This window comes from Haemorhous mexicanus, chromosome 4 (assembly GCF_027477595.1).
Source record: "Haemorhous mexicanus isolate bHaeMex1 chromosome 4, bHaeMex1.pri, whole genome shotgun sequence".
Lineage (NCBI taxonomy): Eukaryota > Metazoa > Chordata > Aves > Passeriformes > Fringillidae > Haemorhous > Haemorhous mexicanus.
Window position 1 is genome coordinate 22,300,722 of NC_082344.1, and position 27,286 is coordinate 22,328,007.

Here is a 27,286-nt window from a genome sequence, read left to right on the forward strand (position 1 = left end):
CTGTTGGAAGGAGATAAATTATTTAACTGGGAATCCATGCAGACACCAGGGTGTTTAATGCCACTGTGAGCTGTGCAAGGACTCACTTTATATGTGTGTGAACACGGCAGGCACAGATTTTAGGTCACGTTGTAGTGGAGCTAGGAGTTGTGCTTCCTGTGTGCTCCCCTTGTATGGGAGGAAATGATGAATTTTTGCATGTAATAGTATGATTTTAGGTAGTAGGTTTGAAACAGGAGTCTATGAGACAGCATTCTCTGACATGCTGCCTGTGTCATGTGCAGGGACAGCTGGAGCTGGGGAATCTCAGGTCATGGCTCAAAGAAAGATAGTATAGGGGAAGGATATCATATCCATTAGAAAACTAGGAAAAATTGGAATGGATAGAGGCCATATGGGGGGAGAGAGCCAATGCAGAGCCAGCCAGGCAGTGTTTGAAATGGAAATTAAAAAAAAAAAAAAATTCTAAGAGAGTTTTAAAACCAAAGGCAAGGAAAAGCTAAGAAGTGCAGGTTTGTTGAGGGGAGAAACATATTTTCAAGGAGAAGTTAAAGTTTCTGGACAAAACTAGGACACAAGTTGGTAAGAATAAGAGAAAGAATAACAAAAATTTTAAAAAGGTGAAGTCTCAATTTATCAGGACATGGAGACACAACCAACAGGACCTCAAATATATGTGGCCTTCCTGAGAAGACTAGGAAGTATCTGTTATAATTAAAGGAACTGATATAACAGCTCTTTTGGAAAGTTGGTGGAATATTTTAAAAAATGGGACACTGCTATCTTTAGGTATAAGGTCTATAGAAGTGATAGAGCAGGTAATTCTTTGGAAGTGAAGTTGCATGTTAAAGAAAGCTTGCAATGAAGGAAGCGAGCTATCATGAAGTATCTTTATGGATTAAATTTCTCCTGAGAATGGAAAGAAATCCCTGCAAAGCCATTGTACCAGCTAGTCAGAGCATCTGTGAGATACATAGATCAAAGAGCCTGTGGGGGAAGAAATGCCATGATAATGGGAACTCACATGGAATACACAGGGAATGATAGCAAGACAGCATTTTTTGTCTTGGTTATTAAATATGGAAGGCAACCACTCTGCTGAGTGTTAAGGGAGAAAATTCTTGCTATAGCCCCAAGTAAATCACAGATTCCACTTCAAATTATAAACTTCTAGTACTTGGAGGCAGAATTATTCAGTGGCCATTTTTCCACAGAAACTACCCCCCCCCCCCCCACACACACACATGCAAGCTAACACAGGAAAAAATAAATCACCAATCTAGTGTTTAGCTTTTAAATAGAAATGAGAAACTCATTAAAACAGAGTTTTCAGATAATGTCTCAAAACAGGTGCTTTGTCTAGGTAGGGGACTGAAGAATAGCGCCAAATGTAAAGCTGTGAGGCTTTTCACTGCCTTTTTTTTTTGTACTGTAAAGGAAAATGTGTGACAAGGATGCCTTTTTGCAGGCACTATGTCTGAATATACAACAAAAATACAGTCTTCATCCTGAAATATTGATGGTTTGAGGGGAGACTACTAAGGAAAGAAGATTATTTTTAAATAAAAAAGTTTTTTAATGAAATGAACACATGGAGTTGGTAAAACTGGAGCATGCACAGGGTTCAGTTAAGGTAGAATAGATCTGTCACAGAAAATCTATTCTTTAAAAATAGCAGAGTTGCTATCCATGGTGACGCTTTTCACCTTTGCTTTCTGGAGTATGAGTTCCAGAAAACTTTCTTACATTGTGTATACATTATAAATGGTACCTGTATGAGAAAGGTCATGTTCAGAAGTGGTTGTTATGCTGCACTTGCTGTCTCATGATATAGCTCATAATGCTCTATTTGGCATGAAACAAACTTGATAAATTTTCTCTTGCAAGGAAAGGACAAAAGACTCGAGGGAAAGGAACCCATAAAAAGTAAGGGACCAATTCTCATTTTGCAGATGTTAATTCTTTCTGTGTTTGTTGGGATGACACAGCTATTCTGATCAGGTCTGTCCATTTGTGATTCCACCCAGCTGCCTTTTAGCTAAATAACCCAGATGCATAACTCTGAGCTACAAGCTATGATGCTCATTATAGCAGTTTGGAGTTCTTCCATCTAACTGCTTTCTCAAACAAAATGTATTGGGTATGGTTAAGTATCTTGTTTTTGAAAGGATTTGTGTGTGCATCCTTATTGCAGTCCTGAACAAGTAATTCATACATCCATTAAATGGATGTTTCTGTGCAGGTGACTCACCCTCATGTTTTCTTCTGCAAATCCACCCTCCACACACCCCCCACAGCGCTGCCAGGTGAGAAAGGGTCATGGTTCCTCAAAGAACCTGTGCTGTTGGTGAGGATGGAGCCTTGATGGTCTGAACTTACAGTAAGCACAGACTGTGCTTTCAACTCAAATGATTTGTGTTTGGCTTTTAGGCTTGATTCTCTGTGTGTGTGTATGTTTGCCAGAGGTCAACCTGCCTCTGAAAAAGTGTTTCTAAAATGAAATTAAAGAGTTTAATGTGGAGGAAAGGTCAAGAATTGCTTTTTGAGCTGTGCTGAGGTGAAGTAACTCATAGAAATAGGCTGAAAGAGAATTAAAGAAAATGTCAAGTAAGATTTCCTAACAATGAGGTTCATTAGTCTCTCCAGGGAATGACAGGAACCTGTGTTAAATCCTTTCAGCTAAAAATGAGGAAGATATTCAGTCAGTCCTGGTTTTATGTAATTTGGTCCATTTTGCTGAAGTTAATTCAGTTTGTAAAGAAAAAGCCTCCTGCCTACTCTTCATACCAAGGACTTTTTGGGGGGTGAAGCTGCAGATAACAGGAAAAAATGCTACCCTATCTGCGTGGGGTGCATCTGTATTCTGTCCCTGGTCATCATTTGAAAGTATAATATATATTTCCATGTGGAGAAATAGAACCCCTTGGAGGCAACAAAACAGCTAATAAGAGTAAGATTACACATGGGCAGTTTAGCATTGAAGAATACAAAAATGTTTACAGATTGTGCAAAAGAAGTTAACAGGTGTATAAAGTGATACTAAGTTTTTTCTGGCATTTCTAGGATACCTGGATGTGACACTGTACCTTCCACAGGTCTCTGAAGCAGCAGTGTTCACCCTGTTGGCCAAATCTTAAGTCTTGTGGTCAGTTGGAGAACAGATTGTTGAGGGTGTGCAGCAAAAACAAAAATGAAGCAAGATTGCAAACAGTATGGCCAGCAGTCATTTTCTATTATTATTCAGTCATGTGTGACTTGCATGTAAATTCTTCATTTAAAATCCAGCAGTGACATTATGCACTGTGCTCATTTTTAAAATCTTTTTCCCCTCCTTATACCTCTAATGTCCTTGTGTTGAAAGGCGAATTTTACACTAAACACATGAAGAAGACAGCATAAGGATTATAGCAAATCCAGTAAGAAAGCAACCACGGCATCATCCAGAGTTCATTTTTCAGGATTTATATATGGAATGATCACACAGAACACTATTCCCTTGAGACCCTCCAGCTAATAATGGGAAAACTCTGCTTGATCGCTAATGGATCTGTCAAGAGAAGTGAAAAAGAAGTAAAGGAGTGGCTTCTTGGGAATAAGGTACTTTCCTGTTGTGTTTGCATAGAGGATGCTTAAATAGGTAAAGGGAGAACATTGTAGAATGGGTAAATACAGGTAGCATTCAATACTCCTATTTGGCTCAGACATGGAGTGGGTATAAATTGCCACTACTCTCTTAAGTCAGTAAAAATAAGCTACTTATCTTTGTGGAGAGTGTAATCCAAAATGTGCATCCAGATTCTACATGGGTTTTGTGAGAGGCAGGAAAGGAGTACTGGAGACCATTCTGTTTCTGTATAATTTTTCTACTTCTACACGCCTTCCAAAAGGATTCTGCCTTTGTTTTATGCTACTCCCTAGTGTATGGCATAGCCTGACTCCCTGATGATTGAAAGAAATACTACAAATTCTGTTCCAAAGTGCCAAATGGGGGGTTAGAAATCCACAATAATTAAGCTTTCACCCCTCAACAAAATAAAGTAATTAACATCTTGTTATAAAAGAGCTTTAGCAGCTGAGGATTTTACCCAGCTGTGATTTTTCTGAGCATGATGAAGTTGGAGTAGGTGATTAATGCACTTTGCATGTAAAGGAATGACCCTTAAACAATAAATGTTACCAGACTTCTGAGAAATCTCTTAATAAAAGTAACACCCCTACAGAATGATTCAGTGATTGAATTGTTTCTCCAGGCATGATTTTGTGTAAGGAAAAAATAACAACTGAAAGTAAAGCCCTGTGTTTTTTCTCTCAATGGAAAAAAAATGTGTTAATGAAGAAAATACATCTGGCTTGTAGCTGTAGTTCTTAATTTGGTGAAAGTCTTATTTTAAGAGCAAACAAAGAAAATAAATATTGTCTTTAAATATCATACTCAATGTTACATGAAGCTCCTGAGTTTCCACTCTGTTACTTTTTCTCATCAGCAAGGCTTGAAATCTGGGCACCATACCTGTGTGATGTGACCACTTTGGCATTGCAAGTGAATCACAAAATAATAGAATGGTTTGGGTTGGAAGACACCTTAAAGATTGCCTAGTTCCAGCTCCTCTTCTGTGGACAGGGACACTTTTCACTACACCAGATTGCTCACAGTCCCATCTAACCTAGCTTTGAATGCATCCTGGGATGGGAGATCCACAACTTTCCCGGGCAACCTGTTCCTTTACCTCATCATCCTTGCAGTAAAGAATCTAATACCTGATCTAAACCCATGCTTTCAGTTTGAAGCCATTCCCCCTTGTCCTGTCACTGTACGCCTTTTTAAGTGGTCACTCTTCGTCTTTCTTGTAGGTTCCCTTCATGTAGTGGAGACTGCAAATAGGTCAGTCTGAAGCCTTCTCTTTTCTAAGCTGAACAATCCCAATTGTCTCAGCATTTCCTTATAGGAGAGCTGCTCCATCCCTCTTATAATTTTGGTGGCTTCCCCTGGAGTGTCTCCAACAGGTCCATGTCCTTCCAATGCTGGTGAGCCAAAGCTTGGATGCAATTTTTTGTGTCTCTCAGAAGGCTAAATTTGGAAACTTTTAATTTTTTTTTTTATTTTTTTGTTTTTAGGGAGGAGGTTCTATACAATGAAAGTGATCTGTACATCTATCCTGGGCATGGTTCAGAGCATTGCTTGAATTGCTCATTAGTCTTTCTGGATTTCTCAGTATATGGGAAATATTGCATCCATTATATCAATGTGAATAGCACTACCATTGCTAAAAACTAGATTCTGCAATGTCCATGTGTCATCTAACTAAATTACAGCATGTGTTTATTAGCTTATGAATATTTATGCCCTATGTTCTTCAAAATCTTTTCTGTATGCCTGTACTACTCATTTGTATACTAATATAATAAATTCTGCACTTCTTGAAAAGGCCTGGGTGATTATTACATAATCTGGTGATTCTTCCTTAACTTTATGATACCAAATGGTTTGAGAGGACAAGCCTAAGCACTTCAGCCACTGAGACATGCAAGATTTATGTTTGTTACCATGGTGGGAAAGCTGTCCCCAGTGGGAATGCAGGAATGAAAAGGGAAGAGATCTATGATCACTGGCTGGCTTTTAACTTGGGTTTTATATACTTAGTGGCTTGGCTCTCTCAGGGCTTTGGCTGACAGAACTAACATCTAGATGTCCAAAAAAATTTCTGGTTTCTCTATGTGTATATTTCAGATGCACTATTTCCATTCAAGGCTGTATCTTGATAAACTGCCTATAACTACAAGGTAGTTTTTCACCTGGAAAAGTCCAAATATCTGCTCCTGCATCCATGGAGATTTTTGCCCCCGTTGCACTGGTTTCGTATGTGTTTGGCAGTGGATTGCTTACACCATGTTTTACAGGCAGGTCCTTTGCTTTGAGTTTAGCAAGTCGCAGTTAAGAGGTGACTGTCACAAATCAGCCTTCCTCAACTGAGGGGCTACAGGTTGAAACTCATACCTTCATTTCCTAGCTAGCCTGATGGTATTAGAAAAACGTGGAAAAAGTGCCAAAGGAAATATGGGAAACAGCAATATCAGATATATCTAATGGACAGTTTTCTACTATATTTCCAGCACAGAACTTGTGGAAAATGACTGATTAATAGCAGGATTTCACTAGGAAAACCTTAATGTAATGGATTTAAAAAACTAGCAGCACTGTTGAACAGTAGAACTACAATAAAGTAGGCAAGCAGGAAGGTCACAGGGCCATGCCCAGTGGTGGAGTGAGCAGTACTGAAATGTGGCATATGACAGTATGCACAGTACTTATAACTAGGAAATGCCAAATCTGATGTTATTAAATGAGGTGGCTATTCAAAGAAGGCATGGTAAATAGGACTGTACATTCTCTGTGATATCTTTTCCTGAGCTGATTATTTGTGTTCCACCAGGACAATTCAGTTTCACTCTGAACTTGAGAAGCTCAAAAGGCAGTTTAATTGTTGCCAAAGGTTAAATATTTACCAGAACAAACTGAGCCTGCGGTCACAACTAGAAAACCCTTTGTAATAATGAAGGATTCTCAGTAGGACTGTAAATCTCAATGGTATTAGTGTGGGGACAGTGCAGTGCTGTGTAAAAAAAGGGGTTTCACATGTTTTTATGGTTTGATTTTTGAGAGGATTTGCTTACACAATCCAGTGAAACTTTCTTGATTAAGCTGTGCTTTTTACATGCAGAAAATGTTATAGAACAGGAGTCTGGCCCTGATTTGCTGGATCCTTGCACTGCTGGCTCTTTGGGTCTCTTCTCACATGCATGCTCTCTCTCCTGTTCCCAGTCTCTTCAACGCTCCTTCTGCCTTTGTGCACATGTGAATGTCTGAACCAGTCTTCTAAACTCCCCAGCTCAAAGTCTGTCTATTGAAGAGTTTTAATTTACTTATTGATGCTGTGTTTTCTCTAGGGCTTGATGCATCTCTGCAGTGGTTTCTTGACCTTTCTCCCATGGTTGTGGTGAATAGGTCACTTCCTTTGCAGCAACCTTTTGTGTATTTAGCAACATCTCAGCAGTGGCCTAGACATGTATATCCTTGTAGACTTTCCTTACCTGTTTCATACCTAATTTTTATTGTCCTCCTCAGGCCTTCTCCTGCCGTGTCCATATTCTTTCTAAACTCTGCTGAGTGTTTTTGTGGTGGCCTTGCTGCTGCTGAGGTCAGGAGCTTCCCACCTATTTGGGCACACTCTCTTTGCATCCCCTGGAGTAGCACTTGCCTTATCTGTTCCTGTATTTTTGACTTATTTAGAGCTAGCTGGAAGTCACCTTTTATTACTGATAATTATTTTCTTTTGAATTCTGCAGGATTTCAGAAAAGTACTTTGTATTCTGTTGCCTAGGTTGTCAGTCATAGCACGGGATAATGCAGGAATAGGAAAGACCTTCCTAGAAGTCTTCTTGATAATCTGACACTTTGGGTGGAAAATGACCCTGAAGGACTTAGAGCAGTTTTCTGCAGAGAAATCCGGACTCTGAACAGTTGTTTTTGAGCATTTCAGGGTTGTCTAAACATTCATCTGAGGCTTGAAAAATTTCCTATTTTTTAACTCCTTGCTACTCCGTGAAAAAAAAAAAAAAAACAACAACCAACATCTTATTAGATGCTTACTCACATTGTGCTTAAATTTAGCTTGAAAGGTCATTTGAAGTTATATCTGAAAATGAAATCTACTTTCCTGAATAATTTGTGTGTCTTGTCAGGTTTTATAAAGGTAGCTTTGCCATTAGTGCCAGGGCTGATCCAATATGCAATACTTCAAAAAAGAAAAAGGAGATGAATATTGGATACAAACTTATTTACTGAATTTTGTTGAAATTGCTATAATACACCTTATTGCAACCAATAGAGGCTACCATCAATCTACTTAAATCTTCAGTGGAGAATGTGCTTGTAAATAACCAAGTGCAAGAATTAGTCATTGTGTGTCATTGTGTTCTTTCTTGTGCCTGGTTTGCTCAGTTTATGAGGCAGTACACAGAAAACGAGCAGGTTTTGGTGACACTGGATGCCAAAGAGTTAAAGTCCTCCCAGGGACAGCAGACTTCACAGAGAGCAGGGTTCAGAATGCAGCCTTTATATCCTCTCTCAACATGCTTATGTGAGTTTAAATAATGTTTATATTGTCTAAACCTAAAAATTACTGAAAGAAAATGAGTAACTGAAGGTCAAATGCTTTACTTGGAAAATGCATTTTTTTCCCAGTGTGCTAAGATACTGTTCACAATTTATTCTATAAAGGAGAAAAACGGAAATCATTATGAAAAGACTTATCCCGGCTGGGAAGAAGCTGAAATTTGAAATACCCTGTCTCTCTATACAAGAGTGTTCTGCTTCAGAAACACTATGGAGAGCCCTGGTGCTTTAAGCCCATGAAACTCTTGCAGAAAATTGCAGCTCTGTCCTGATTTGGAGAATTCAGTATCCCTACCTGAGGCACAGGGGAGCTGTATCTGCTGGGGATTGGATTATTGATTTGTTTCTCTGGAGCTCTGCAGTATTCTCCTCATCACTCAGACTCTCTGCACTGATGAAACCTGCAAGCAACAAAAGGAATGTTTTATGAAAAATACTTATTTTTTACTGTGGTGGGAAAAACCTGTTTTTTTTTTTTTGTTGTTGTTGTTGTTTATTTGTCTTTGTTCAAGTAACATTTAAGTGATCCTCTATTGTGTGCTTTGCTGAAGCTTTGTTTTTTTGGTTGGTTTTCTTCTTTTCAATGTCTATTTATTTCTGCAAGTTTGTTTAGGAAAAAAATGAATATTTAGAGAAAAAAATCACATCAAACTGAACTGCTACTACATAGTTCTTCCAGAATAACCTATGAGGGTGAATAGAGTATTTATTCAAAGTACAAAGGAAAGAACATTTGACTGTGAATTTAGTATTGATATCCTGGGAGAGATAAGAAAAAACAGTGCTTTTGATGGAGTGCTTATTTTCACAAATTACCTTTCATATTAGTAACTGACTTGAAATGAAGAAACATTAGTTATACGAAACTAAAAATCATGGATAGTTTCAAAGTAGAGGAGTCTCTGTGGAATGTTATGTCTTGGAACTATTTCTTACATGAAGCCCTAAAAATGTTGAATATTGTTCATAAAACAATTTTGTAATTAATCCTCCATGTAAGTTCTCCAAACACCAGGGAAACAGTAGCTTGTTTCCATAAGAAAATAAGGGCATTTCTGTAGTTCAAATAGGTCAGAAAAGCTCAGGGTTTTGGTTCTATTTTCACATGCACCAGTGTTAAGGAGGGAAGCCTTAACACTGTTTCCATGTTCTGACAGAAATAGTCTTTTTCAGCTTTCTCCCCTTAATGTGAAGTTTTCTGGATATGAAAAGCTCAGAGATTTTTTTTTGTTTAATGCACATTTTTATTAAAAATTACCTCTCTTAAACCAGAGTAGAAAAATGCAGTAATGTTTTAGAGTATGATTTTGTGATAATATCTGCTTTGGGGGAAAAAAAATGAGAAAAGGAAAAGGCTTCAAAAGGTTTTGAAATGTTGAACTAATAGTGTAAAATTCCCTGCTATTGCCATCACAGATGAGAAGGAGGGAAGTTTCATCCATTTAATTAGGTCTCTGAAAGAGGGCAAGGGGCTGAATGTAGTTCCCTTCTCCATAATCTCCTTAAAGGGTTTAATTTAGGAGCCTGGCACATTGGAGACAGGATCATTTGGAAGTGTAGGAGTAAGGAATAGTACAGGAAAGCCCCTCAAAAATCTTCATGGGAGATCATAGTGTTCCTCTGTGCAAAGCAAGGCAGGCCCAGCTGATCCTTCCCTAGCCATTGCCAGCCAATGTCTAAATAAACATTGTTTAAAGTACAGTCAAAACAAGCATCACCTCGGAAGGGACTTGAGAAGCACCACAAGTCCCTGCCAGAGCTCCTGGCCTTTCCAGGACACATAGACATGAATGAAGTTTCTTCCAGTTCCCAATAATCTTCTGGGATTTGAGGTCTGTCTCTGCCACCTACTACAAAATGGAAGGTGCTGTTTTTACTCCTTTGTAAGGGTGCAGCAGTAATTGCTGAGTACCTGTGACTCAGGCTTTACTTCTTCCACCAACTCTGTGCATTTCTTTTTACCTGGAATGGTGCTGTTTGGCTACTCACTTCTCTGTTGCCTAATTGTGGTTATTTTATGGATCTACCAAAGTGGTAGAAAGCACAGGGCTTTGAAGACTGATGTTTTAACACTCAGGGAAAAGCTGCAGGTTTTCTTTTCATTAATCATGCTGGGCTTGACCTGTGCCTGGCTTATTGTGTAGGAATTTGGGGCTTTTCAGGTGCACTGAACATACTTTGGGCTGACTGTACAAGAGGCAGGTATCTGCCATCTGCCTTTGCAGCCAAGGAGTCACAACACTCTGACTACTGAAGGATGTGTATTAACCTCTTCTAGCACTCTCATTTCCCTAAGGTGTAGCATGTGTTTAATTTTAATAAGGACATGTGCAGTTTCTTGTATTTATTTGAAGAGCCAGACTTTTAAGCCTTCTGAGATGTTAAGGATGCATTAGTTCATCCTATTATGAGACCCTTTGTGAGAGGTTCTGGTCTCTGTTTCTTGGCTCCCAAATCTACCTTGCCTTATGGTACCAGGGTCAGGAAGGAAAGTTCTGAACTTGTTGAGTGTCACTGCTTTTTGATTTTCTTCCTCTCTCTGTAGCAGATTTATTCCAAAACTAAACATTCACCATGTGCATTGATGTGTATGGGAATTCATTGTCAAACAGGACACAGCTCTCACTGAATTCCTTCCATTCATGTTTACTCATGCAGCTTTGGTTGAGCTGTTTTGGCGCTTATTTAAACACTGTATACTTGTGATAATGATTATTCCCAGGCTTTGCACCTTGTTAGTTTCTCTGTCACTTGGACAGGGAATTCATCTTCAATGCATCCAGGAACCTCATGGATTGCTTATGCCCTGCTTCATTGTCCCTCCAGGAGCTTCAGGTGGCTGCAGTACTCCAGGAGGACCAGGGCTGGTGGACATGAGGCTGCTCCTCTCTGTCTGTAAATTATTCATCTGCTCAGTCATCCGGAGTGGGTGGCCTGAAGCAGCTCCTCGCTACAATGTCACTTGTCCCTGCCCTCCCTTCAGTCCTGACCCACAAGATCTTGGTCAGCCCCTAATCCATTCTCAGGTGGAATTCCATGCACTTCATCTGGTCATTGACACAAAGGACAACACACCCTCCTTGTCTCCTCTGCCTGTCCTTCCTAAAGAGCCTTTTATTCCAGCACTCCAGCCATGGGAGGCATCCCACCATGTCTCCATGATGCCGTGGTCCTGCGGGTGTGCACTCATCTCTAACCCATCATGCTTATTCCCCATGCTAAATGTGTTTGCATTGAGGCATGTAAGCTGGGACTTGGATGAGGCTGACTCACTGGCTGGAGCTGCTGAAATTCCAATGTGCTGTGCTTCAGGTGCTCTCCTGCTGACCTGTGATCATCTCCATGCTCTGGGCATCTTTCACTGTCACAGGCATCACTCTTGTAGGAGTGGGATGGGATCAAGCTCAGCTTCCTCAGCAACTGTAGTTTAAAAACCTCCTCACCACCTGGGCAAGCCTATGAAAAGAGATGCTTTTTGCCTTCTCTGACACATGGGGACCTCATCACCTCCTAACAGGCCAGGCCAGGTTTCTCCAAGAAAGTCCCATGTCTGAGCCCCCAGCTGTGGCATCTGTCCTATATCCGTTTGTTACTTGCCAGGTGTGACTGGCCCTTTCAAGCCCCTTCCCTCTGATTGGGAGGATTGATAAAAAAGCCCCCCCTGCAATCCAGAGTCCCTCACCACCACTCTGTAATCCTCCAGTTTCTTGGTGACCTCCCTGATATGAGTCCCAGTGAGCAGCACAACTCCCAGGAGTGCATTGGGTCTGCAAATGGGTGCTGCTGGACCTTGCAGACAGTACTTGTTGTGTATGGATGCATTTCAATCAAGTGTAATATACAAGACCTTTCCCAGTAGATGATACAAGCAGGCAGTGTGCAAACTATTGCTCCAGTCCTCTCCTCTGGATATGAATTGATGGAATCAAATCAGCATCACTGATTTGGGAACTAAAAGCCCCAGGGTCACTCTTCTGCCACTGGCTGGAGCTCTTACCTTTAGCAAAGCACTTCTTCCCTCTGTCACCAGGCTGGTCAGCTTTCTGGAGCAGGGCTGTTCTCTCACATAAGTGAGTAACTTCTGTGAGGCTTGTCTCTCTTTTTTTCTACACCTGTGCTTTTTTCTAGTATTGACTTTGCAACCCTCTCAATTTGCAGATCATTGGAATTTTTCCAATGCAGGTGTGGACTCCAGTTGAGTAAATTTCAGCCTTCTGATAATGGGCTTTCTTTTCTTCATTACCTCTGCTGCCATAATTAAGTGGTTTTGCTTGATAGAAATGAAAATCCCCAAAATGTTTGCTTAGTTCACAGCACCAGCAATGCTGGATTCAGCCTGTTCCCTTATGTGCAGTGCTAAGAACTGTCTTAGGAGTGCATGAAAACAGAAAATGTGTTCAAGTGACAACATGATCTTCCCCTTTCAGACTGGAAAAATGCTTTCTCAGAGAGACTGATGAAGATGATTTTGGTTGTATGTTTATTTCCTCCTATAAAGACAGCTGCAGGAGATGTAGGCCATTAGGTGTAAAATATTTTGCAAACTCTTCTAATCCTTTCCAAAGCTTTTTGCTAGTGTTGTTAACAGAGCAGAGCACAGGAAGGGAATTCATTTGTGGCTGTATCTGATTGTTGCCACTTATTTCTATATCCAGGTGTGCTCAGTCTGGGGAAAGTACCTCTTGCTGTTGTGGCTGTCCCAGCTGGATGGGAGCTGGAGGAAATGTGGCAATGCTTTGAACTTCTCCACATGTTAGAGCTGATCCAGCCCTTTAAGTGTTCCTTGAAGTTTCTGTCAGCCTGAGCTGATTAGAGGATCAACTGGGCATTTCCATGTCAGAAGTCTACTGATGTTGCCTAGCCCTAGGAAATGGTTGTCATGCTCAGTTTCACCAGCTTTGCATAAAAAATATTTTATTGTATTTGTGGATTTTGATCTGTTTTGTTGGGCATCTGAAGTTAATCTAGTGTGGTGAGTGGGTGGGTGGGTGGATGCTATGATTTGGATTTATATAAAAAGAAGTTTTGAGGACTCTTGTGAGTGAAGTGGCAACACCAATGTTTGCAGGAAGTGAGGCACTCCTTTTTGTCCTCTGCCTGCTTTGACACAGCCAAATTACCTGAGCATTCCCTCTGTGGTCACTGGCCAGATCCAAGCTACACAGAGCAGGAACACTTCTCTGCTGCTGGGTATGCTTTGACTTTTACACTCAGCTCTTCAGTGTCTGGACAATGGTAATTCTGTGTTTATTTGTGCTGAGACTCAAAGTCTTTTCTTTCTGAGATAGTGCCTTTTAGGTTATAATTTTATTTGGGGAAAAATCAAAAGGAAAGGATTTGTTTTGGGGTAGTTTGAAAAGAGTGTATTTCTGGGCCAGAGCTGTTGTGGTGGCATTGAGCTGTAGTCCTTAAAGCTCCTGCTGTTTCCTAAAGCCTGACTTATGGGTTAACTGCAGCCCTCAGTGCTTGCCACAGCGGCAAACATTGCCTGTGGTGTTCTCAGAAGTCCTAGAGAACAGAAATCAGCTGTAATAGTACCTTGTAGAGCAAAGGCACCATCACAAAAGGGCCTTATCAAAGTTGCATTAAGAAGCTTAAAGTGGCACTGTTTAGATTTTCAGTACTTAAATCAAAAGTGTGTTCATGTGTCATTTTCTTAGCTTTGTTTATTATGATTATTTATAGCACTACAAAATACTAAAATTCCACAGGGCAGTGATGAATGTTGGGTGAAAATCACAAGATGTTGCTGAATTTCTCTAAGATTCAACCAAGCATGTTACTTCACAGGATCTTTTTTTCCTGTGACATCAATTGAAACTTCTTATCTTCAGAGCTACAACCACAAAACTGTGAGGTTCAGTTCTACAACCTTGCAGCTCAGTCAGAAAGTTGCTCAAATCTGGTTTGCTTATTTATTTTCAAAAGAAAAAATGTGGAGTTTGTAATAAAATGTCTCCAACTTTTAGAAACAATGGAACAGGTTTTCTTTTCTCTGAAACCCCATTCCCAAGAAAAACAAAACAAAAAATTCCCAGCCTGGGGTAGACACCTAAAGGAAATTGCTGGCCAGCCAGTTATTTTGGCAATGCTCTAAGTAACTGAAAACAAAATCTTACCATGAGCTATGTCAGACCACTGTAAACATTGGTGTAACTGCCAGTTCCTTCTATATTATCCAGCATTCTGTTCAAGCTGCTCTGACCTTTTTTTTTATTAATGAATCCAGATTTTTGCCTTTCCCACTGGCAATGGCCTTGATTTTGGTGTTAGAGAGTGGAAGGTACTTTGAAAAGCATTCACTTGCCCCTGACAAGCATCCCCACCAAAAAACCCCAAATGTAAGGCTAAATCATAACGTAAACAGAACCAGTTGGTACCATGCTGTTTTGCTCTTGTTCAGATGTGATAAGCATATGGAAATGATTATGTAACCAGAGACCATTGCCAAAGTGTGTGGATAAAAGCCTCACTCTGCTTTCACAAACAGAACAAATGCTTTCCCATGTCTTTGCAGGCAGAGACTTAGGGCTAGGTGTGGAGCAAATGTTTTCAAAACCAGTTGTTCAGCTGTGCTTCCAATTCCTTTCAGAATGAGCAATAAGAAGAAACACTTTTTTTCCCATGAATGCTGTTTTCTCCTAATGAAACTGTTTTCCAGATTAGTGCCCCATTAATATTTTAATAGTGTTTTATCATTTCATGCTCTTTCAAAGGGAATTGCATTTTTATGGGTAATAAGAACATTTTAACTTATGTTCTGAAGATTTTTTTCATATTCTTAAGGAGAGTTTGGGTATTTTTCCTCTCCCTGCCTGCACTGGAAGATGATGTGACATTCAGAGACTTGCTCTCCCTAGGTGGAGAAAACAACTGATTTGGGGTGGTTGAGAGGATCTAATTCTTTTTTCTGCTTACAAACCTTTTCCTACAATTTGTTTTCCCTCATTGGCAACACGGACTGGATGGAGTTTTGTTACCTGCTTTGAGTACTGCTAAGAAGAGACCATATACAAGAGAGTTTGCTGCATCTTCCTTTGAAGTATTTTCCCTTTTTACATTATCAGATGTAACTTGATTTGATTTAGTAGAGAGCTTCATTTATGCCTTGAATAATGCTCTTCATTGTTGAAATTCATATTTGGAGATTACTTTAACACTTCCAGATCAAGATTAAGAGTTTTCCTGAGCCTATAGTGGCAGCTTGGGTTATTTAACAGTCACTTAATCAGATAATGCAGATATAAGCCCAGAGACTGAGATAGGAAGCACATGAAGTAAAAGCACTCTTTTCAATTTATCTAATCTCTGGTACAAAGTACTGGTGGTGTTGCTCTGAGAGTGGGTGTACTTGGCAGACTCTTCTGCTGAGTCTTTGCTGAATGACATATTTGTTGGCACAGTAAGCAGTGGTACCATCCCTCTGATAACACTGCACAGGCACTGCCTCAGAGGTCACACGCTGTTACTTTGCATCCAACGTTTTTGGTGCACATTCTCATGGGAAGCTGCTATGGCAGAGATCCAGTGACCTGGTTTTGTGAGATGTGTCTGTCAGAACCCCAGGCAGAGGTTTAGAGAAGCTGATTGCTTAGTCAGAGCAGAAGGATAGATGGCACACAGGTAGAGATTTCAGCAAACTGCATTGCTGTGTTTAGGAGTACAGAGGGCTAAGCTCCTGATAAGCTTCTGTGGCCCAGGGTCAGAGAGGCTGGGAACTTGTAGGTCACCCAGCAGTGCAGCAGAGAGGAGAATATGGAGGTAGAATGTGGCTGTGGGATGTTTGTGATGGGCTCAGAGATTTCTGAAGGGTAGCAGTACCCGGGATTAGGGAAGGGATGCTGTCATTTTGGTACAGAGAAGATTAAAGGTAAAAGAATTAAGCTCTCTTCGCTGATTGAAGGTATAGAGAAGATCAATGTTGCTATCATGTTTTAGCTAATATTTTGCATTTAAAAGAGTCCTGAGCACAGACTGAGGTTTTTATAGTGGTAAGAAAGCCTGACCTTTGTGTCTGCTCTAACTTCTGACTGGGTTCAAACAGATGGGCTTTGTATTCCCAAGATGTTCTGTACTCTGAGATACAGCTTCATGCAGAGCCCATAGACAGCCTATGCTCTTCTTCCCAGGAATAACGTTTTGAGGTGCTGCTATTCCTCTGCTTCTCATGTTCAACCTTCTTTTGTGAGATATATTTCATGATTATTCCCATCAGTAGAGAGGACATATTTGCTTGTAAAGGCTTCAGTACATCTGTAGGAATGGGGAGAAATAAGCAGAAGCAGTTACACTGGTAGTTCCCTACTGAGATCAGTATGAAGGGGATGAACATGTTTTTCCCCAAGGGATTTGAAATAATACCTCTTTTCAAAGGCAGCTGGTTTACTTGGCTCCACTAGTTGCTTTGGATCAGATCCATGAGATATGCAAAGCAGTGACCTTGATAGCTAGTTTGGGCCAGGGGCTTTTTGTTTTTTCAAAGGATTGTTCTCACAGGGTCTCCCAACCACCAAGGGGATCACTCAACATGACTGTGCTTCTGTCACCGCCCTTGATTCCTGGTCTCCTGTGTGTTGTCTGCATGAGCAAACCCTGTGGACAGGTGTGCTCTAGGGAACCTGGACACAGCATTTAGCTGGGCTGAGCCTTCTGTGCCATGCAGGACTCCTCTTCGATGAGCTTGTCACCAGCTTTTCTCCATCAAGCTGTGCTTCCTTCACTGGCACAGGTGGAGATTTTTAAAGCCAAACATATTACAAGGAAACAACACTGCTGGGTAAGAATAGTGTTAGGCCACAGCACGTTAAGGAGCATGGATTTGACAGACAAATCCAACCCTATTCCAGACAGGGAATCCTTTTTGAGCAACTACCAAGCCTTTTCACCTTTGGTATACATTTTGAATTCCAACGCTGAAAACTCTTTTGCTAAAGCGTAGAGAAAATTTTGTTCTGTTTGTGTTGTGTTGGCTGCAGATTCTTTCATGCTACCAAAGTAGAAACTATATGAATGAGCAGGGTTTAGGAAGCTTTTTATTGCCTTCAGCAAGCTTATAAGCTCCTCTGAGCAATGTGGTGACAAGCAGTGGCAGCTAGAAATCCCCAGCCACGAATCATCTGAAGATTTGCTCTCCACTGCAGGCAGCATCTGCTCCAATTGATGAAATTTGAGGTGGAATACCTGGAAGAAGGGTGTCTTGGGGTTCATCAGCAGTCTCCCTAATTTTTTCCGTGGATGTTACTCTGTGTGATATGCGTGCCTTTGCCAGTAAATAGATTAATTTAAAAAAAAACCAAAAATAAAAAAAGGGAAGAGAAGAAAGTGGATGTCATCCCTAGGCTGCAGGAAGAGTGTTTGGCAGGAAGAGTGTAACATAAAATGCCTGAAGTGAAAACAGATTTTGGTGATGGCAGCAGCATGTCCTCAGGTGTGAGGATAATTGAGAATGGCTGCGGGTGACGCGCACAGTGGTCTCACACAGCTCCTCCCTTTGCAAGCTCTGTGTCACAGGAGCTGTCTGTACTCATGTGAACAACCCCTTTGCTGCAGCAGAATTTCTCCTGCCAGCAGGAGTGGCTGCCTGCCTGGCTCAGGCCCTTCACTTGGAGTGTTTGCCCTTAGCTCCACTCGGGAGTGCAAGTAGGGAGTGCTCAGCAGGGTGGTGGTTTAGGGAACTCCACACTCACCCTTGCTGCCCCAGACTGCTGTGGCCTGGACTTTGCCAGGATAGCAGGGCTCTGCTGCCCATGCTGGGTTGAAGAAATACATATAAAAGCCTTCTTTCCCTTCCTGAAGAGCAAACCAGCAGAAGTAGAGAAAAACAGGAGATATTGTCCTCTTCCTGCTACCCTAAAAAAAAAAGAGGGGGGCACCAAGGAAAAGCAGCTGCAGGATCATGGTGGGTGAGCAGGCTGATGATGTGGCTTTCTAAGCTGCAATGGTCGCTTCCTTCGCCCATCAGGAAATACAGATGGCTCTAGGGAAAAGGGGCTAAGGAAGGGAAAGCTGTTGCACAAAGACTAGCTGCAATCATTCATGCTATTTACAAGAGGGGCTCAAAAATATTTATATGTAATGATGCTGAAGTACCCTGATATTTAATTGAGAAGAGGGGAAGATTTTCTCTTTCAGTTTCATGGGCTTTGAGCTATTCTTTCCTTGTCTGTTGAAGAGAGAAATTGTCTTTGTGTTGGACAAAGGACAGAACTGTAAGTAAAGCTTGCAGAAGAGATCCTTTGTCAAGGGGAGTTTTGGTTTTTTGTGCAAAAGGCATTTCAAGTGTTTTGCCTGAAAGATTGAAATCAGTTCTGCAGCTAACAGTTATTTTTGCAGAGCCCCTTGTTTAGTGTTCACAGAATTGAGCTTTTTGTATGCTAGACATCTCTAATAGTGTTTTAGCCTCCAGTGGCGTTTTTCTTGGAAATTCTTTCTTTGAATAATAAAACAAAACAGAATTGTCATTGTTGCCTTCACACTGTGTGCAGCAATGCCTTGATTTCAGGCTTTTGATGTCATTTCAAACAGAATTGTTATGCATAAGACTGATTTCTCAGTCATAAATAGACACAACTAGTTGAAAATATAAATGACCACCTCATTAGCTGGCACGGGATAATGAATGCTTGCCTTATTAGTATATTTTATTTCAGCTGATGTATTTATCAAAATATGTACAAATTCACATAATTTTGTAAAATCAGCTCATATTTCTCCACATCCTACTACAAGCACCCACTAATATGTTTTAAATTAACAGCCATAAAGTACATACTGCATTATACAGTGCTCAAAAAATTAAATCACAGTGTTTTCATGGAAAGGTCCCATACCTGAGAAGAACAACAGTAATAGGGGTAGAAATCAGTGCTTAAATGAGATCTAAGGCTGAAAGCCACTTAAGAAGGGCCCCATTTCATGTTGTCCTCACAGGGTTATCATGCTTTCCTGCTGTGAGGGGGAAGGGAAAGGAATAATACCTTCTCTCTCTCTGAACAGCACTTGTTGGAGTGTGAACAGTTTTTCACTAAGCCCTGGCTGTTAAGAGAGCTCCAGAGTAAGGCTGGCAGTAGGAAGGTTTCCTTTTGGGTTTTTATACCCTTCATCTTTGCTGGGTGGCAGTGAGTAGTTTGAATTCTGATGATTGACATAGGTTTGTGGCAGCTCTCTGACATACAAACACAGCTGACCAGTTTAGGAAGTTTTTTCACAGGTTATGAAGCAAGAACATGGCATCCCACACATCCTAGCCTCTGTGTCCACGTGCAGATAAGTTTTTCGTGGCCCATTGGATCAGTGTTCTTTGAGGCAGCATGTGTGGATTTCTGAAAATGAGGCAGTGAGCCCACCTATGTAACATGTGCATTAAGTGGTGTGAAAAAAGATGTGTGGAATTGTATAGGTTTAATTTATAATGTGGTCTTTTTCTGATGCCATTGTCTTGAAAGATAGAGACTGAAACAATCTCATGTTGAAGAACAAAGGTGATAGATCAAAGCCTGCCTGAGTTAAGTCAAAACTTAATGACAATGTGCTTTTCCAAAAAAAAAAGGGTTTTTGGTGAGTTATGGTGGTGAGAATTAAAGAAATAGCTGCAGGTTATGCTTCAGGAGCCCAAGGAGGTAAGGGTCTCCACTCCTACATAAAAAGGATGTAAATGATGCAGATTCTGTATTATTTATGTCTGCAAACCTGCCACTAAAACCAGGAGAGTTGTAGATGCTGCCTCTAAAATCAAGACTGCTCACTGGGACCATTAAGTCTAAGCAGCCAAATTTGAAACACTCTGTAGCCATGGTCAAAAAAAATATGACAGTAACTCTGAGCTGTAGTCTTTATTAATTGTATGACAGCTTTAGGATTATTGTAGCACAAGTAGAAGAGAACTAGGCTCAAGAGACCTAATTAATGAAGTGCTTTGTTGCTTGGCAAAAAAAAAAAAAAAATAATTACACCTATGTAAAGATAGATATAGCAGTTTGCCATGTGATGATCCAGAAAAATAGCCCTGCTGTTAATTAAGAAGTATAAAATGTAAAGACTTGTTAGGCTAAAATCCGTGCAGTCTGAGTTTATGGATTGTTGTAGTACTAAATGCTTTTATTAGAAATTTGCAAAGTTAGGTTATTGCAATGTGACTGTATGACAGTACAGCACTGCTGCAGAAGTAACCATGGTGTGGTTAGCTCCTAGGAGGGATGATGTGCAGTATGTGAGTTGCACTAGGTCATAAAAATGGCAAAGAAGAAGGAAAACCTGCTGGCACTTGTCTCCCAAGTACAGGCATTGACTTGGGGCACAGAAGAAAGGTGAAACCCATGGTTGGGATGAGTAGGATGTCAGTGGGGTGAAGGCAGGAGCAGAGCCCTGTGCTCATCTCATTTCTGTAGAGTCCTGCAGCACTTTAAAGCCCCTCTGCATTTTGGGGGCTCCTTCTCTGGGCACATTTTGCCTGGTTTTCTCACATTTTCTTTTTTCCATTTCAGATTATTTCCTTGTCTCTTGCTCCTTCTCCAGTTTCTCACAAGCATTCTTGGCCAATGTAGGGTGTTTTCATATCGTGTTTTGAATCACAGCAGGGCAAGAGGTGGTTGACATTTTGTTTATACCAGTGCTATTTTGTTACCCCTTTATTTTGCTTGAGCCTCTTTTACAACCAACCAAATTTACTGCCTCCTCCTTGTTGCTATTTTCCTCTATATTGAATTCCCTTCTCCACCCCATTTTTTCCCCTGTGGCTCTCCATTTTCCATTGTCTTAGTTCTTTATTTTCCCCCTAAGATCCTGAAACAGCTCTTGGAAGACGAAGCATTCAATCTTATTTTCCATCTCCAGCTAGCACTTTATTAATAACCCATATTTATTTAGCATCCAGAGCCTGCCAAACACACACATACATACACTCGAAGCCAGTCACCAGTGTTTGCTGTCAGGATAATGTCTTCCCGGAGGCTTACCTCCCTCTGCCAAGCCTAGCTAAATGCCTCTTTGTGGAAGGGAAAGAAAAGGCTGCTCATGTTGAATGATGTTTATGCTCCAGCATCTTTCTAAAGAAAAATGAGTGCTGGTCAGGAATGCTGGTGGGCCCTGCTATTGCTGCGGCAGAGTGTGCTGGCTGGGAGGGTCTGTAAGATGAAGAGATGAGTTAGAGCTGGCTGCAGAGCTGTGATCTCAGCGTTCAGGGCTGTGGGCAGAGGCAGCAAAATGTCTGTGTGTTTCATGTACCTCCCAGCTGCCTTAGGAAACGCCTCAGACCTTGGCTCCACCAGGTTGGGGAGGCTTCTGGGTTGCAGCTGGCTACTCTCCACCATAAGACAGTGAGGGCAGAACACAATTTCCCCCCAGGCTGCTGCCCAGATCTGCACAAAGATCCAGTGCATGAGGAAGCTGGGTGACTGCAGTCAGCTCAGACTGCAGCAGACCATGGAGAAATGCCACAAACCTCACTTATATGGCAGCATTTGTGGATGGCTAGGTCCATCCCAGCAAGTGATTCTGCAGTCTATTGGTGCAGAATTATTAACAGCAGCTATAGCAGTGATGACTTCAGACCCCTTTCTTGGGCTTTTGCTCACACCTAGAGTCTTGGGGTGAAAATTTGCAACAGCTGCCTGTGCACATTTTCTGTCCCTGTTATTAAGTAAACTAGGCTGGCGTGTACTCCCAAGCATAACAGTAAAGCTGAGGGACATGGCTCAGTTCACAGATTGCTAAATCTTCCTCTCTCACCATATTGGACAGCCTCATCAAACCCACCAACATGTCCTGATAATGCCCGACTTATGTCCTGAGAATATCTGGCACAATTCTAACTGGCCTGGCCAAATGCATGCCCAAGCCATTCCAATAGCTGCACTGTGTAGATGGTTCTGTCTGTGCTAGGGCTCTCTGTTTCCTTTGGTGGCATGGATACTGCTGCTGAGTCCTGGCTTCCAGAGTTGTGACAGTGCCAAATCCTGAAGCAAAGCACTCCCCAGTAGGTCTTAGGAGGCTGGAGTTGAGCTTCACAGGACAAAATCAACCTGACATGGCCTGCTGGCCGTGCCTGTGAATAGCATGATGAGCCGTGTCATTCTCAGGGTGTTCCCCATCAGTGAAAACGGCCCCTTCAGAAGGGAGTGTGAGCTGTGAAAGAGGTCTTTGAAAAATAGTGTAAAAGGGATGTCAGGCAGCTGGCTCAATCTGTTACCATGGAATCATTCAGGTTGGAAAAGATCCTTTAGGACCCTGAGTCAAACCCTAAACAAAACAGTGCAAAGTGCATCACTAAACCACGCCCTCGAGAGTCACATATTCATGTCTTTTAAATACCTCCAGGAATGGTGACTGAAGAAATTTTTCCCAATAGCTAAACTAAACTTTCCCTGGTGCAGCTTGAGGTCATTTCCTCTCATCCTGCTACTTATTGATTGGTAAAAGAGACCAACACCCCTTTATAAGGCATGCCAGTTGCACGGATCAGAGAAGTTGCTGCCTGAGTGTTTATGGAACTGCAAAATAAAGAAAATCTAATCTCATGTGAGATTTAAATGTCTTCCACTAATCCAACTAGATCCCACTGGCTTCAACAGGCTTTAAATAGTAGGCTGCAAGGCTGGTTGGTTTGTGAAGTTGAATCAGGTTATTTTCCAAATGTCACTGGATACTTATTCTTAGCTGTCAGTTACTGTTGAGAAATTGGGAAATTGTTGAGAAATTTCAGTCTCACCAAAGGCTTGGGTTTCCCATTGCCTTTCTTCTCTCTGATTTTTTGAGTGAGATCAGAGTAATGGAGTTTTACTTGTTTCTTGTTTTGATTGTAAGTAACTTTCAGAGGGAGACAAAAAAATTGAAGGAGGGAAATCAATGCTTGATTTGCAGTGAGAAGTGCAAGGGAGGCTTCTTCTAAACAACCCTGATGATCCAAAGATCAAGCTGGTGCTATTTTTAAATTAAACCTGTATTTCAACAGGAATGAACATGACCAGTTTCACTCCATTTGTTACAAAATTCACTAGACATCTGATTCAGTTAGGTTTAAATTCTCTGTCAGGGACCAAGAAACCCAGAGCTGTGCTGCCTTTCTTGTGGAAACTTATTTTCTCTTGCAAGTACATTTGGTGCCCCCAGAGAGCAATAAGGGTCAAAACAGGAGAGAATAACAAATGAATAAATAAGATGCATGAACTGAATATATGTGCTGTGAGCAAGGCACACTCATGCTGGAGCAGTAGGACTTTCAGACAGAGCAGTCTTTGCTCTGAATTCAAAGATAAGCATGGCTCTTTCTTGAATTGTGCTCAAGTCAGTGATGAAACTGAATGGAAAAACAAGAAGCTAGGTTGGGTGAAACCAGCTCTTTTTTAAACCATGGCACACAACAAAGGGTTCTTCACAGCAAGTATACATGTATTTTTCATATGTTCCTGACTGATATATAGTATGTGAGTTCCAATAAATGATTCACCTTTTTCCTGATTCTTTTGGCAGTGGAAGGTTCATCATAACAGCCTGTTTGGACACATTCTGTTTCAGAGATGGGACTTTATTTTCCTAATAATAATCATCATATGATAACCCCAGTGGAAGGAGAGACACAGTATAGAACTATGGGGCAGTGTTTGTACTATCAAATGCCTAAAATATTTTTATCAGTCCAAAATGAGCTTTCAAGTTCTGGCCTTATTACCAGAGTCCTAGAGCTGTTTACAAAAAGATGAGCCCCACAGCCGTAGCCACTGTGTCACTGAGTTAGGAGCAAAGACTTGCACTGACTTCAGGGGATGCTTAAAGGGAGAGCAATATGCATCCAGTGTGTGTAGAACAACCCTCTTGTGGGATTCAGGATTATCCAGAGCCCAAACTGTGGGTCTCTTCACTGGAACAAAAATGCTGACTGACTGTATGTATGTTTGGCAGCTCCAGACCTGCCACTCCATAGCTGTGCTTAGGGCACGTAACATTTGCACTCAGTGCCCTTCACACCTTCAGCTTTTAAGGAATTGCTTTTTAATGACCAGTGCTGTTTTGTATATGGTTCATGAGAAAAAGTGTTATCTTTCAGTGTGAGTATAACATGTTAATTTTCTCTAGTACATTTAAATCCCTTTTGCACTGGGAAGCATTGTGTTGCCAGTACTCCAAGGAAACGCAGTTACAGTGAAGTAAAAAAAGTTCACTTAAACTCTGCATTGTATATTTTTTCTGCTTTTGTCTCTATATGACATTCTCCTACAGAAGGAAATCATTAGAAAGGCAATATAGAGCTCTGGAATGAGTCAAACTGCAGACTCTAATTTCCAGGTTAGAAAGTTCTGTAGAAACCTTACTGGAGTTACTGACTGAGGTTTTGGAGGATAGTTTCATTACTATGACACTTGAATCCAAATTACCTGTTATTCTAATGAAGCTGGTATCACCTGCCAGTTTCTATTGTGTTGAGTCTGTCCCCTCAGACTGTGTTGTTTTTCTGTCTTCTGAGCTCCTGAAGCCTGTTGCTATGTTAAGTACCTCCAGTAGATTGAGATACTTAATTGAGATTACTCAGGATGGGGGGTTTTTTTGAGTTATTGTAGTTAGCTCTTTCTGTTTTTCTTGTCAGTCACTTGGATAATTTTACTGAGGTGACCTTGGCAAGATTTCCAGCTGTGGAACAGCAATTAAAAAAAGTAATAATCACTTCCAGGGCTATTTAAATTCACAGGCTTGCAGACAGTCTGCATAAGATTGGTGTTAGGAATGTAAAATGTTTTGTGAAACACAAAAAATCCTGGGTTTTAGCTAGCGGGACATTTCTGATTTTGGGGGGATGAACCTAGAACCCATCAGAGATTTATAAGTGTTTCATTTTTGGACAAATACTCATAAATTAAGCACTGAAGAATGGCAAAAACTCTTAGGAAATGTATTTGTGACATCAGTAATTTACCACATGTATAGAATGATGATATCACCTTTGTTTGTTTGTTTTGTTTGGAAAGGAAGTTCTTTTAATCTCGTCTGCACAAAAACATTTAAAGATAGAAACAAGTGGTCCTACTGCAAACAATTTAACAAGTGGATCCCTCTAAGGGAAGCCTATGGGGAACTTACAACCCCTTCATCTTTTCAGTAACTGGGATAGCTGCATTCAGCATCAGAATCTGATCTTCATGATTCTTATATCCTGTCATGTAAGATCTGATGGGGACCTAGGTGGCTGAACATGTGTCCTGTAATTCTTAAACCTCAGATCCCATTATGGGATTCATGCAGATGTGATTCCCAGGCTGTTTTAACCTGAAACTGTTTGGGTTGTTTGCTTTGTTTTTCTGATAGTATTTGGGTTTGGATGGCCTTAGACATTTTATTAGATGTGTTTAATTTTGAAGATAATTCAAATAGTGTAACAGAAAACAATGAAGGGAAATATGAGATAATAACAATTGACCATCCAAGGCTGGTTGAACCCACAGCAATAGAAGTTTTCCTCAACAAACTGTAATAAATCAAATTATGAACAAATTTACAGTCTGGTAAAAAGAATATTTAAGCTGTTATGATCTAATTAATGTTTGCTATTTCTTTATGCTGGGATTTGGTCTGTTTTGCATCAATCCATTTTCTGGTCCATTACCAGCTTTTCCAGACAGAGGAGAAAACACTGTCATGCTGAGCTGGCAGAGCTGTGATTGTGGCTAGTTGAAAGCTTTGCCAGCTGGAATTGTACTGTGGAGATGAAACAGAAAAATTCTGTCAAGGCACAGGTCTGCCACTATCCAGGGAGAGACTAGAAGTTAATGTTGGAGAAATCCCCATTGGTAAAGGGAGCAAGTTTGAGCAGTGAGGATGTTCAGCAACAGGATTTATGGAACTATAAGAAAAGATTCTTCATGTGAAAAACCTCTCAGATTCAGGTGTAGAGGATTTTTTGTTCTGTTTCCTTCTTTTGCAATAGCATTTCTTGGTTCAGTGAGTGAAATTCTGTTACTCAGGGTGGCAGATCTTATGAGTTCCTGATGTCTATAGACTTAAAACACAAAGATGTGTTTGGTCCCTCAGCTTTCTAAGTAGACTGCTGCTACACTAGTTTCCATAGGAGAGGTCTTAGCATTGCCTAATGCCCTTAGGGTGAGGGATCACCCTAAGATGATCCCAATCACTCTTGAACATCTTCTCCCTGGCCCAAAGAAAGGAAAGTAGAGCTGTAGCTGCAGTGCTTTACTCTTCTCTGTCGGAATTGGTAATAGAGACCATTCAATGCTTTTAAATTGCTTTAAAAAGCAATCAGGAAGTACTAGAACAATTTTCTTCTTTGTCTTCCCACATTTAAAACCTCTTAGAGGGAGCGTTGGAGCTATAGCTTGATGATTTATACCAAAGCTTTCCCTAAATTAAGAGAAATTAGAATTAGAGAGAAGGTTGGTATGGCCTGGTAGAGACTGGTCATTTTGAGAAAGAGAGTGATTGAGGTAATAAACCCTTTGTGTATTATAAATTCAGCAAGGACAGCATTTTGCCCCTTTAATAGCATTTTTGCTGCTTTGTTTCTCATCTCTGGCCAGAACTCAGAAAAAGGACTGTGAAGGAGAATAAAGATGATTGAAACCAATTTTTCCTAGTTTTGTGAAAATCCTAATAAGCTCAGGTTGCATTTAATTGGCAGTTTGGACCAAGTTTCTTTAGAACATATTTAATTCTTCCTAATTAGTGTGTAGTCCTTGGCTGAGTAGATTATCATTGACAAGGAGCTGTGCTTGCTGATTTCCTTTGAGGTGATGTGATGGTACAACTGGTACTTTGTCCCTTCACAAACAGCTTTTTGGAAGGAAGAGGATGAGTTTGATCTTCTAGCAAAGGTGGTGTGCTGGTTTCCTGTGTGTTAAGATAAATAAAACTTAGGCAGGCAAAGGAGATCATTTAGGAAGCGAGAGTAAAAAGTAGGAAAAGTCTTGCAAAACAGCTGCACTAAGATAGATCTGCAAATACAGAAACCTCTCCCTACTGCAGGATTTTTTCCTTCCAAACCTTTTGTGATGAATGCCTCTATGTGGAGTAGGACTGTTTACATTTTGGACTCTAGAAGGTGTGATTTACAAAACAGGCTGCCTTAATTTTGGCATGAATTTCCGTCATTTTATGCACCATGAAAAGAAAAGA